The sequence below is a fragment of the Corvus brachyrhynchos genome, unplaced genomic scaffold, assembly GCF_000691975.1.
Source record: "Corvus brachyrhynchos isolate BGI_N302 unplaced genomic scaffold, ASM69197v1 scaffold69, whole genome shotgun sequence".
NCBI classification, from domain to species: domain Eukaryota; kingdom Metazoa; phylum Chordata; class Aves; order Passeriformes; family Corvidae; genus Corvus; species Corvus brachyrhynchos.
Genome location: NW_008240228.1, coordinates 3,713,402 through 3,724,234, shown reverse-complemented (window position 1 = coordinate 3,724,234; position 10,833 = coordinate 3,713,402). Strand labels below are relative to the sequence as shown.

The 10,833-nt window shown below is 45.4% G+C and overlaps 1 long non-coding RNA gene across 1 annotated transcript in view; it reads right to left on the bottom strand.

Annotated features, from left to right (window-relative positions):
• Window positions 1–25: 25 nt before the first annotated feature.
• The window catches only part of LOC108449377, a 124,570-nt gene continuing 113,762 nt past the window's right edge, over window positions 26–10,833 (bottom strand). Inside the window, exons 4-5 of the long non-coding RNA XR_001865555.1 lie at window positions 1,844–1,890; window positions 26–1,328 (exon numbers count right to left, since the gene is read on the bottom strand). This is a non-coding gene — a long non-coding RNA (uncharacterized LOC108449377). The remainder of the gene's footprint in view (window positions 1,329–1,843; window positions 1,891–10,833) is intronic.

Here is a 10,833-nt window from a genome sequence, read left to right as displayed (position 1 = left end):
TCAGGCTCACTTTTCAGGAGGGAAAGTAGAAGAAGAATTTTTCTTCTGGGCTTATTCTTGAACTCTTAAGTCAGGTTTCAAAGTTCCTTCTTGTCAGGGATTCCATTTGGAGTATTGCTCATACGTCTCTCTCTGTATCACCACGGGAGCCACCCACAATAGCTCCTGGTGTGCCAATCGTCACTGAGCCCATGGCCACAGCTGTGGAAAGGGGAGCAAGGAGGTGACTTTTATAACTGAGCAGAGAGCATCACTGGCAGCAATAGGTGATGAGCTGTATATTGTGACTGCAATCTACAGCTCTGCCAAAAAATCCCCTTTTCCTCTCCACTTTGAGCCAGCCTGCATAGTGACAAGGAGGCTTTTGTTGCCATTTGAGGAGCTGGCTGTTGGTCCAGGCCCTCTCAGTCTCATTAAGGAGGCAGCGAGGGGGGAGACGAGAGCCGAGCCCAGCAGGAACACGTGTCCTAGGCTGGCCCATCTGCAAATTCTGAGTGTCATCCAGGCCAAAAGCTGAGTCTGGGATCAGCCACCACGGTGGCCAGAGCAAGCATGGTGACAGATACAGAGAAGGAAATGGAAATGTTTTGGGGAGTTATGGCACAGTGACATCTGCGGCAAAGGGCTCATCAGCTGAAGGATTTGCTGTAATACATATTGCAACAAGGTAGCATTCTCAGAAATCCATGGCTTGCCAGGGAAACAAATGAAATCAGCCAGGCTTATGCTTTGGTTTGATTGCTTCCAAACTCATCTTTAATCAAAGTTCTTTTCACGGTCATCACAACAGAGCGTGCTTGAATCTCTGGGCCTAATCCTCAGCTGGTGCAAACTGGAGTGAATCCATTTAATTCATGTCAGCCTCGCCAGTTCACATCAGAAGTGGTTAGTTTTAAGTGTAGGTCATTTAGGAATATGCAAATACTTATTTCCAGCTATACTTTACGAATAAAGCAAATAAATTTGAAACCCACCAGGATATGGAATACCCCAGTTATATTTTCTTCTTGAAGCGATGGCACAAAGACGATGAATGAATCACTTACACTGTAATGCAGGAAACCCAAGGATGCAAATGGCATCTTTTCCCAAAGTCCATCTTTTCCCAAGAAGGGGTACCCGGGAGGGTGCTAGGTTGATCACTGTGCTCAGAATGGTGGCAGTCCGATGTGCCACCAGGAGAGAAACCATAGGAGAGCAAAGGAGATATTGCTCACCTGCAGCTTCCAGAACCTTCCACATCCCAGCCCCATCACTTCACCTTCGGCATCCCGGTGCTCTCACTGGCTCCTTCCAGGCTCCCCCACAGACTGAGGGGGTGCAGATCCCTTGAAATAAATGGGGTTCTTACAGATTTTACCAGATGAGGATTTGGCTGAGGGGTTCAGAGAAGCCCTGGTCTGACAGTCTCATGAAAGAACTTGGATGAAAGATGGATCCAGAAGGAGCAAAGCCTTGAACAAACACTGGGTCCTTCTTCCCCTTTCAAAACTGGTCAACTCAGCTTCCAGAACCCCAAGTAGCCCTCTCCTGACCATTCTGCAGTATCGGGGAGGAAGACCAATTGTGATTTGTCTCACTGCTGTGATGGGCTGGTTCTGAACAGGCCCCTCATTCAAGAGGGAGCACAGATTGGGAATTACTTCTAAATCTTCATCTCTAGGGACAATTCCACTTCCCACACCCTAATTTCTAGCCATGGAGGATTGCTTTGACCTCAGTCCCACACACCTGCATCCACAGGAACACTCCCCAGTCATGGGAACAGTCACAAGGTAATGAATAACTGCATTTCCCCAGGAAGGGAAGACTTCATAACTTTAAGAAGGAAAAAGGTGATTACCTGGATTGAACATAATTCAGCAGGTTGGAAGAAGTAGCAGAAGCTCCCTGAAAGAGAAGGAAAAGGGAAATAAGTTTTCAGACCCAGGGATGACCCAGGAACCAGCAGCTCTTTCACTGCCTTTTGGCAGTAGCCTCTAAAAACCTCAGTGCAGTGGTCTCCAAACAAGACTAAAACCTCTGGGCAATATTTGAGTATCAAGAGAACAAACAGTGTCACCTAATGAAGTCACGAGGAAGAGAAATACTGATTTTGCTCTATGTTTTGTTGTTATTTTGGGGTTTCTTAACATCCTTTGCACTTGAGTAATTGTCTCCCTTAGTGAAAGTGGTGCACGTAATATATGGCAGAGGCAAAAGAGCTACATTAAAAGCCATAATTACTGCTGTTTCACAATTAGTAGTTCAATTTGAAGATGTTTTGAGAAAGATTTATGGTAGGTACTCTAATTTTTATTTATAATTATGAGGAAGAAGCTTAGCCTTGAGTATTTCTTCTCTAAAAAGCTTAAAATAACATATAGCACAGTTTTGGTCTGCAGAGAGGGATACAAAAACAGGAAAAAACATGTAGGAAGAAAAGGATAGGGTTTTTTTGTGTGTGTGTAAGCAAGGTTTAAATAGAATAATTAAATTTACCATAATCAATAAAACGTGTGAGTCAAGTTTATTGAAGTGGCTATTTCCCATTGCATAATTTCCCTGGGGAACTTTCATTTTTAATTCAAAAAAAAAAAAAAAATTAAAAAAAACAAACCCCTGAGCACTTACTGTAAATATGCCAGCATATGTGTGAGGTTAAGAAAAGCACGAGCCTACACCCAGGAATCAAAGAGGGGCTTACCACTGCTTTGACACTAATTGTAAAAGCTGAGCATTTTCTAGAACCATAATCAAATCTTAACTGCCATGGGGGACTTGTTCAGCAGCTCACAGTAATTCTAATAAGATGCAGAGCCTTTCACCTTTAGGTCACCAGTTCAAACCCACTTTGGGTTGGGTAGTAAACAGAAAGTAAATCCCAAGCCCGGTGGGGTGCCAGAGCATCCAGAGCAGATGCCAGAACAGCTTTTGGGCAGGAGTGGGAAAGGGTTTTCCCGTGTCATCCATGTTTTCCCTGGGATTGATGCAACCACCTCATTGGAGGACTCACCTCCTCTCTCTAGGCCTCAGATCCTCCCTTCTGGAGGGAGGATGGGAAACCCTTCTTGCTGCATTTCCTCCATTTCAGCTGGAGCCTCCCCAGGTGCCCCAACGCACCCACGGGGTTTTCCAACCCTTCTGTAACCCCCCCTCCCAAGAAAACACGAATCATGGTATTGTCTCTGTCACACTTCCATGTACACAATTCCTCTTCATTAATGGGTTCATTTACTTGAGCACCTCATGGAAAACAGATGGATCGAACAGGCAACTGGAACTACCAGGCCCAGGCTGCACAACAAACAGCTCTGCCAACCCCGGCAGCACTTGAAACCCAAAGCTGAGCCCTCACCTTGGCACTTTCAGCTGGAACTCCTTGCATTGCTCTGAGCTGCTCCCACGGGAAATCCCAGCTCCAGCTGAGGCCCCTGGCACTGCCACCAGCCCCATAGTACCTGAAGTTTTCTGACAATCACCCCGTTCCGCCCCCTGCTACACCGACACCTGGATGGGTCCTGGCATCTTCCTTGAAGAAGCAATGGGTGTTGGTGTTCCAAGCTCTGTGAATATCAAACAACAGCTACGTGATCCAAGCAGCCTGGAGACAGATTTGCCTCCAGCACAGATGGCAGCTGTCCCTCAGACACAACTCAGAGGCTGGTTTATGGTCTATAGCTGTAGGATGCAACCCCATCTTCCTGGCTGCGATGGTGTGTGCAGTTCTGTGCATGCGTGTGAGGGAACAGAATAGTCTGAGGCCTTAATTGTGTCTCGTGTTATTCCAGCTGAGAAGCTGAGGAGCTCTAAAGAACAATTCATTCATTGTCCTCTACACATCTGGGTTAATGTTTCCTCCTTGGATTAGGCTGTACCAGCGTGTTCCCTCTCTGCTCACCACAAGCCAGCAGTGCCAATTTCCCTCTGTGGCAGCTTCAGTGACAGCTGTTTACTTGGAAGCTCATGAATTTGATATATGGGTGCTAGCCACAAATTAATGGAATACTTTCCAGATGCAATGTCTTTAAATATTCAAACAATAAGCCAAAAGCACTGTCTTGGCCATTTTTTTTTTCTCTCAACTCTGGACATCTCTCAGAGAAGATGTAAACACAATTCCTCTTGCCACTGGCCAGAATGCTTCAGATGTTTGAAAGGCCAGCAGTGGCATGACGTGCTGGGCGGGAGATGGCTGATGGTCTTTGTCACCTGAAGCCAAACCCAAAATGGCCAAGAAAGAGCAGAATGAAGTGAAAGGAATCCTTGAGGCTGACCCACAGGAGGTTGCCTAGCCAGCCTGCTCTGGTGAGGGGCTGTGTGTGCTGGCCTGGACCCTGAGCTTGGGGCAGCTGCACAAGCTCCAAGGAGTGGCTTCCCAAACATCTCCAGAGCCTCATCTGGAATAGTTCAAAGCAACAATAGCAGTCTGCTGGGGATGGTTAGTGGGCAGCGGACCAGGACCACCAAAATGCCTCAAACCTCTCCGTGCTGGGTGTCACCTAGAAATCCCTCTCGAGCAGAGGAGTGGATACCCAGTTCAGAAATGGAGACAAGACCTGCCCAAGTGTGCTTTTCTCCCCAGCCCAACTTTAGCAATGGCATCACTTTGTGACCTCAGTTTGCATCCACAGCCATCCTAATGGTGAAGTGGAATGGCTACGCTGAAGCTGTGTGGTGATGATTTACACCACCGCAGAGCCTGGGCCAGGAAATGTAACTTATTTCTTGGCCAACTTACATCACTTTTTCTTCCCTCCTTGCATTTTCTTTGGCATTTTCTTCTTTGCATTTGCTTATTTTCTTCCACTGAAATTTAACATGATCTGGACAGCTGAGCTACCAGGATATGGATTTTCTATCCAGTAGTTAAAAGGAGGAACTTTCTTACATACTTTTATCTACTTAAAAATACCAACAAACATGGGCTGCATGGCCTTAGATTGGAGGAGGGCAGGGGAGAGCTCCAAGAAATCCTGCCTGAATCTGAAACCAGCTCAAGCCTGAAATGCTGTCTGTTTGAAGATTTCTCCTTTATTCCCTCTGATGCTGTTATTAATTAGAGAATGAATAGCCATTACAGTTATCAGCAACTTCATGGAACTGAAAAATTCAAGTTCATTATCTTATAGGAGGAAAATAAACATCATTTTACAAGGTTTTTAAAGCAACAACAGTAATAACAAACCACCCCAAACTCCAGTCCACAGGCAGAATGGACATCTGCTAGAAAAATATGATTATTCCCCCACCCACCACCCTCAAATTTAGGGATTTGTGAAATATGGGCCTTGCCTAAAGTTGCTTGGCAGAAATCCCCATTTTAAGTTCTTATTTAATGAAATCATGTGGTAGTAAATCAAACACAGAAACACAAATGAGTAAATCCACCACATCCTTTGAAAAAAGTATGGTTTGACTCCGTCAGCTCAAGTTGCTTGGGCAAGGAATTATCTGTATTTGTCAACCAAAAAGCGATCACCCAACAGTGACCCCCCTTTTGTGCTCACCTCTGAACGCCACAGGAAAGGTGGCAAATGAGTGTCACATGCCAAGAGGGAAGGTGGGCAAAGAAGGGAAGAACAACATCAACATCATGTTATAAAAACCAGCAGCTTGTCAAGATTTAGTACCTACTAAAGCCGACAGAAATCTTTGCCCAGATCCTCTCTCCGTGGTTTTCTCCATGCTCTCGGTGCACTCATGAGCTTCAGAGCCAGAGAGAGGTCCTGGGTAGACTTTGTCACCTCAGAAATTCATTATTGGGTCCTACAAAAACCTTGTCTGTTGGACTGACAATATTTACAATGATTGATCTCTACTAAATTATGTTTCCATTTTCTGTGCCATCTTCCCTCTTTTTCCCCAGAACAGAGATATTTGAATTTTGATGCCAAAAACGCTGGAAAAAGTAAGTTCAGTGAAATTTTCAACTTTTTTTGGAAGGAAACTTAGATGTCACCTGGAAAATCATGACAAAAAATACATTTTTCTTGTCAACATTTGCCTTAGGAGTAAGAAAACATGGATTTCATTGACAGGTATGTCCAAGAAAGCAATTGCAGAAGCAGGATCATCAAATAAGGTGCATAAAGAGAGTGATCTTGCTGAAAGCAGTGGAAAACTGCATTGTATCAGATGCTGCTGGGTGCCCATTTTGGTCTCAATCCACTTGGATCGCTGTTTTACCCACGGCTGCCGCTCGGAATTAACCTGGTCACTCAGAACCCCTCAGCTCTCCAGTTTTTAAAGCAACTTCAATGACAAAATACACAAAATTTGGTATCACACCTCATCTCCTGACATTGTCAACTTCTAATTTAAGGTTTTTATTTTTATAAGTTGGACATACTAAGATCATGGTTTTGTGCCTGTTGGTGTACCCTGGATCCATACTTGTTTCGGAGTTGTGATTCATCACTGTGAAATCCACGTAAAAGGAACTTCCCAGAAATCCCAGGATTTCTCAGAATCCCCCACAGAAGGCCATTTAAGAAGATATTACTCTGTCATGAACATTTTCTGAGGGAGTTAAAAAACATAAACAGCTCAAACGTGGCATTTTCACAGCCTTAATAAACCCAAAGGCAGCATTTACCAGGTACACACCTTAAGGACAAGAAAAGAGTGGCTATGGAGAACTTTAGTTTGTATTTGAACTATTTTTTGTTTGGGCTGAATTTTTCCCTGTATTAAATTCACAGTCCAGTTCTTGAAAAAAAAATTTTAAAATCTGAAATGAGCAAATATTCAAGTATTTTCATTCTTACACTAAGGAATGTGCTTGTTTATTTAAATGTCAAGATCTGTTTGTCTCCAAATGCCTTTTCTTTCACTAAAATGATAAATTCCAAACATTTGGGGCTGAACAAATGATGCTTTTTAATTGTAATTTTTTTTTCTCCTTTATTCCATTTACTGAAAAAAACCAAAAACTGAGGAAAAGAATTTGCTCTGGCACTGCCCCCCTACAGAGGCTGCCCTGTCAGACACGATGCTCTGGGATTAGGACTCAGACTTCACAGGCTCCACTCACCCCATTTCAGAGCAAAGAGGAGATGAATTTGGAATGAGCCTTCTGAGCTGATTGACCTCCTCCTCCTGTGGCAGCAGGAACTGGTGCAGCCGTCAGGGTGGAAGTGGGTCCCGTGTAACCCTACCCACATCGAGCTCCGGAGCACCACGAGCATTACGTTTTATGGCTCCTGCAGAATACTGGGGGATACTAATTTTACAGGTGCATTCTAGCAAACTGCAGTCCCTAATATCAGAATGCCATTAAAAATAATGCACTCCTTATGCCCAGGCAGTTAATTTAATATTAAATCAATAAAACATTTACTAGAGCTGGTCAGGGGCCTGGTTGCTGACAGCAGACTCAGCTCACGGCAACAAACGTCTCCTCACCCTTTGCAGACAGCTGCTGGTTTATTGTGGAAGACGTCTTTGGTCCTGACAAATAGCCTCCCTAAGCCCTAATGAGTGCAGAAATTCAAAACATTTGTGGGACATTTATTAGCAGGAAAATACACCAGCCTTTTGGGAGATTTGGATCAACAGCAGCAATCATCTGTGGGCCGAGTTCAGTCCAGCTTGTGCAGGGAACACAAAATTACTTTCTTGGCTACAGGGAGAGGGATTGGAGCTCTTTCCAGTTGGTTTCATCTCTGGGATATGGAGACTGGGGTGGAAGCTTTTCTCTATGATGAACTTTCACTGGTGGAATCATTTTACACTCCACCAGGTTCCCAATAAAGTCCCCAGATGGCAGAGGTCACTGGGACGGGATCCATCACATTTTATCTGCTGCTGAGCATGAGCAAATCACCTGGCACAGCCACCTTTCCCTCTCCTTGGTTGCTTCCAAATTAACTCAAGCACAAAAGACAGGATTTTGCCAGCATGCCTGACAGGAAAGGTGGTACAGTGACATTAAGAGGACAAAAATTCCCTAAAATTAGGGAACTGTTCTGTTGGTTCTCGGTTGGTTTGGTTTTTGGCTTCTTTTTCATAAAAGAAGAGAGGTCAACTTTCTACCAAGAATCTAAGAAGCAAAGCAGAACTTTTAGAGCAACTGCAGATGACACATCAAATAAATGATAACAACAAAAATGATAAAAAAAAGAAAATACCCAAAAAGCATCAAAATGAAAAGCACTGATCAAGCTCCTGGGGAGCAGCAACCTGGCACTTCTCTCTGAAGAATGAGCAGGTATCTTCTACCCAAATGGTTCTGTGTGGAAAGTGCAATTACTTGAAAAATCCCCACACAAGCTGTTTCCCAGCATAGTTCTCAGCAGGCTGGATGTGTCCTGAGCCAACAGAGCTCCAGGGACCTACAGCCAAGATCCCTCACTCAGATTTGGGACACCAATTTCCATAAGAGTGGCAGCAAGCACTACTTCAGGTACATTGCCCCAAACCCACTCACAGCAGACTCGTCTCCAGCACTGAGGACACAGGCACTGGGATGGCTGGTGGAGTCATCTGGTCCAGGCAGGTGTCTGCCTGGAGACCAAGGTGCTTCCTGTGCCTTCTCTAAATCCTGAGGCCCTGGGATGAGCAGGGTATGCCCAGCTCTGACTTGTCCTGATCCCGCTGATGTCGTTTGTGCCAGGAGAGGCCCCGCCACGCTCACAGAAACGCTTCAGCCGTAACCCACAAAGCCAAGCCCAGCCAGAATTAATATTCAACTCAATCCCTGGGAGCTTCCTTTGGACATCAGCATTCCAGCACATCTAATAGGATGAAAACAAATTTCATGCCATGAAAGCAGAAAACTGGGTGAGGTCTGGGAGCATAGTTAGGATGTGGTTTTCATAAGCTCTCAGTGCTGGCTTAACTGCTCCGATTACAGTCCAGGGGTAAGAGAGTCCCACTGACATCAATAGGAGAAGAATTAGGGCAGAACCAAGTGGTTTTGAAAAATCCCACCCTTAGATTTATATAACAGAAAATAAGAATCACATGCCAACCTTCAGAGGGGAAACTGGCCCGTTAAAATGTGTATCATTATTTTAGCCACCATTTTTAATTAGAGGATTTGTGGCACTGATAGATGCAGCCTGATGGTGGCGGGGGAATGGCCTCTGGCTGGGGAGAGCCGAATTTCACTGGGGACAGTCATAAGGATGTCCCAGGGCCAGCTGAAAGCAATGTGTTGATGCTTTCCTTCCTTAAAAAAAAAAAAAAAAAAAAAAAAAAAAAAAAAGAGATTTTAAAAGTGAAAGCACACTGTCCATTATTTTGAAGGCATTAAAAAAGGTTGCAGGTGTGATGTGCTAGAGCAGATGATGAAGGGATTTACAGCTTTGTCACTTTGACAGGAAAAAAAAAAAAAAAAAAAAAAAAAGAAAGAGTATTTTAAAAAACCCAAACGTATTTGTAGAGAGAAAGAACTTTCCATCGAAAGGAAAACAAAATGTCCTTCCCCCATCTAATAGCCCATTTCTATGTTCTTGTGTTCTTCCTGATTTATGACAAAAACATCTCTGGAAACCAAACAAACCTCTTCATTCCACCTTGCCTTTAGAATGAACTCTACAAAAGTTGTACAGGAAAATGTAGGCTAAAGCTTTTTTCACCAGTAGCCTTTGATAAGGAGGTGCCAGCATCCCAGCTGGCCACCTGGGACTGCTGGGATAGAGGTAGCAGGTGGAACATGGTGTGATGCAGAGCTGAAGGGGCAGGACTCGCTGCTCCAATCTGGAACACGCTATTCACCTGCCCATATTCCAGGAGAAAAGGAAGAGTAGGACAAAAATGTTCCCTGAAGCAGGGCTTCAGAGCACATCACCATTTCCTTGGGAGGTCTCGGTAGGAAGCAGAGAGTGAGATGCTTTCCAAAGGGTCTGAACCCCCTGTGATCAAGGCTGGGGGTCACACAGAGACAACAATCCTGTGTTTGTCCCCAGGTGTGTGGGGACCTGGCATGTCCTCGACGTGACAGTGAGTCAGGAATGACTCACACAGAGGACAGACCCGTGGAAGCTCAAACAGAGGAACAGGACAACCAGGACACGACGGCATCTTGGCTGTGCAAGAGGAGATGCTCCCAGTGTATTCACCAGTACCAGCAGAACAAAAGCAGGGGCAGTGCACTATTTCAAGAATTTGCCATCACCAGGGATAGAGGGAAATGGCCACTGACCTGTTCCTTTCTTACCCCAAGTGCTCCAGCTGAATGTGGGACCTCCCCACTGGAAAGTGCTGTTACCTTAATCGCAACGCTGTCAGCAGACCACTTATCAAGCCGATGGGTCAGGTTGGGATAACTGTGCCTGTGCTTTGGAGCACTGCAGTTCAGTCCCAATTCCCTGCTGGTCTCTCTCTGCCCTGCCCTGCTCCCAGACACGCTGACTGTGTTTTGCTGGAGCCCTGGCATCTGCTGGGCTCACTGCTGCAGGCTCCTGTCCTAAACCCTCACACACATCCTCCACACCGGGTCCTTGTTGGCAGAAACGTTCCATGGGTCAGGCTCAGCTGGTGACAGCTCTGCAAAACCAGATCTAGTCTCTGCTCCCACCATGGCACAGGTATTGAGTGGGAAAAAAAAATCACAATGAACAAGCCATTAACAGTGCTGGGTGCAGAGATTGGAGCCCCAGGGGAGATGTTACCACCCTGCCCAGGTTAAGGCTCCTCACTCACCCCCTCCCAAAGGAACAGTGGAGGTTTCTTCAGCCCTGTTCTGAGCAGCCTGGGAAGCCCAGCTGAGGCTCTTGCACCCATGACCCAACCAGGATCTTCATCTGCCACATGAGATGCAACCCAAGAGGCTTCAGGGGAAAGGATGCTTTTATCAAACATTTTTGCCATAGCAGACACAGAGAGCTCTTGGCCAGGTCCCTCCAC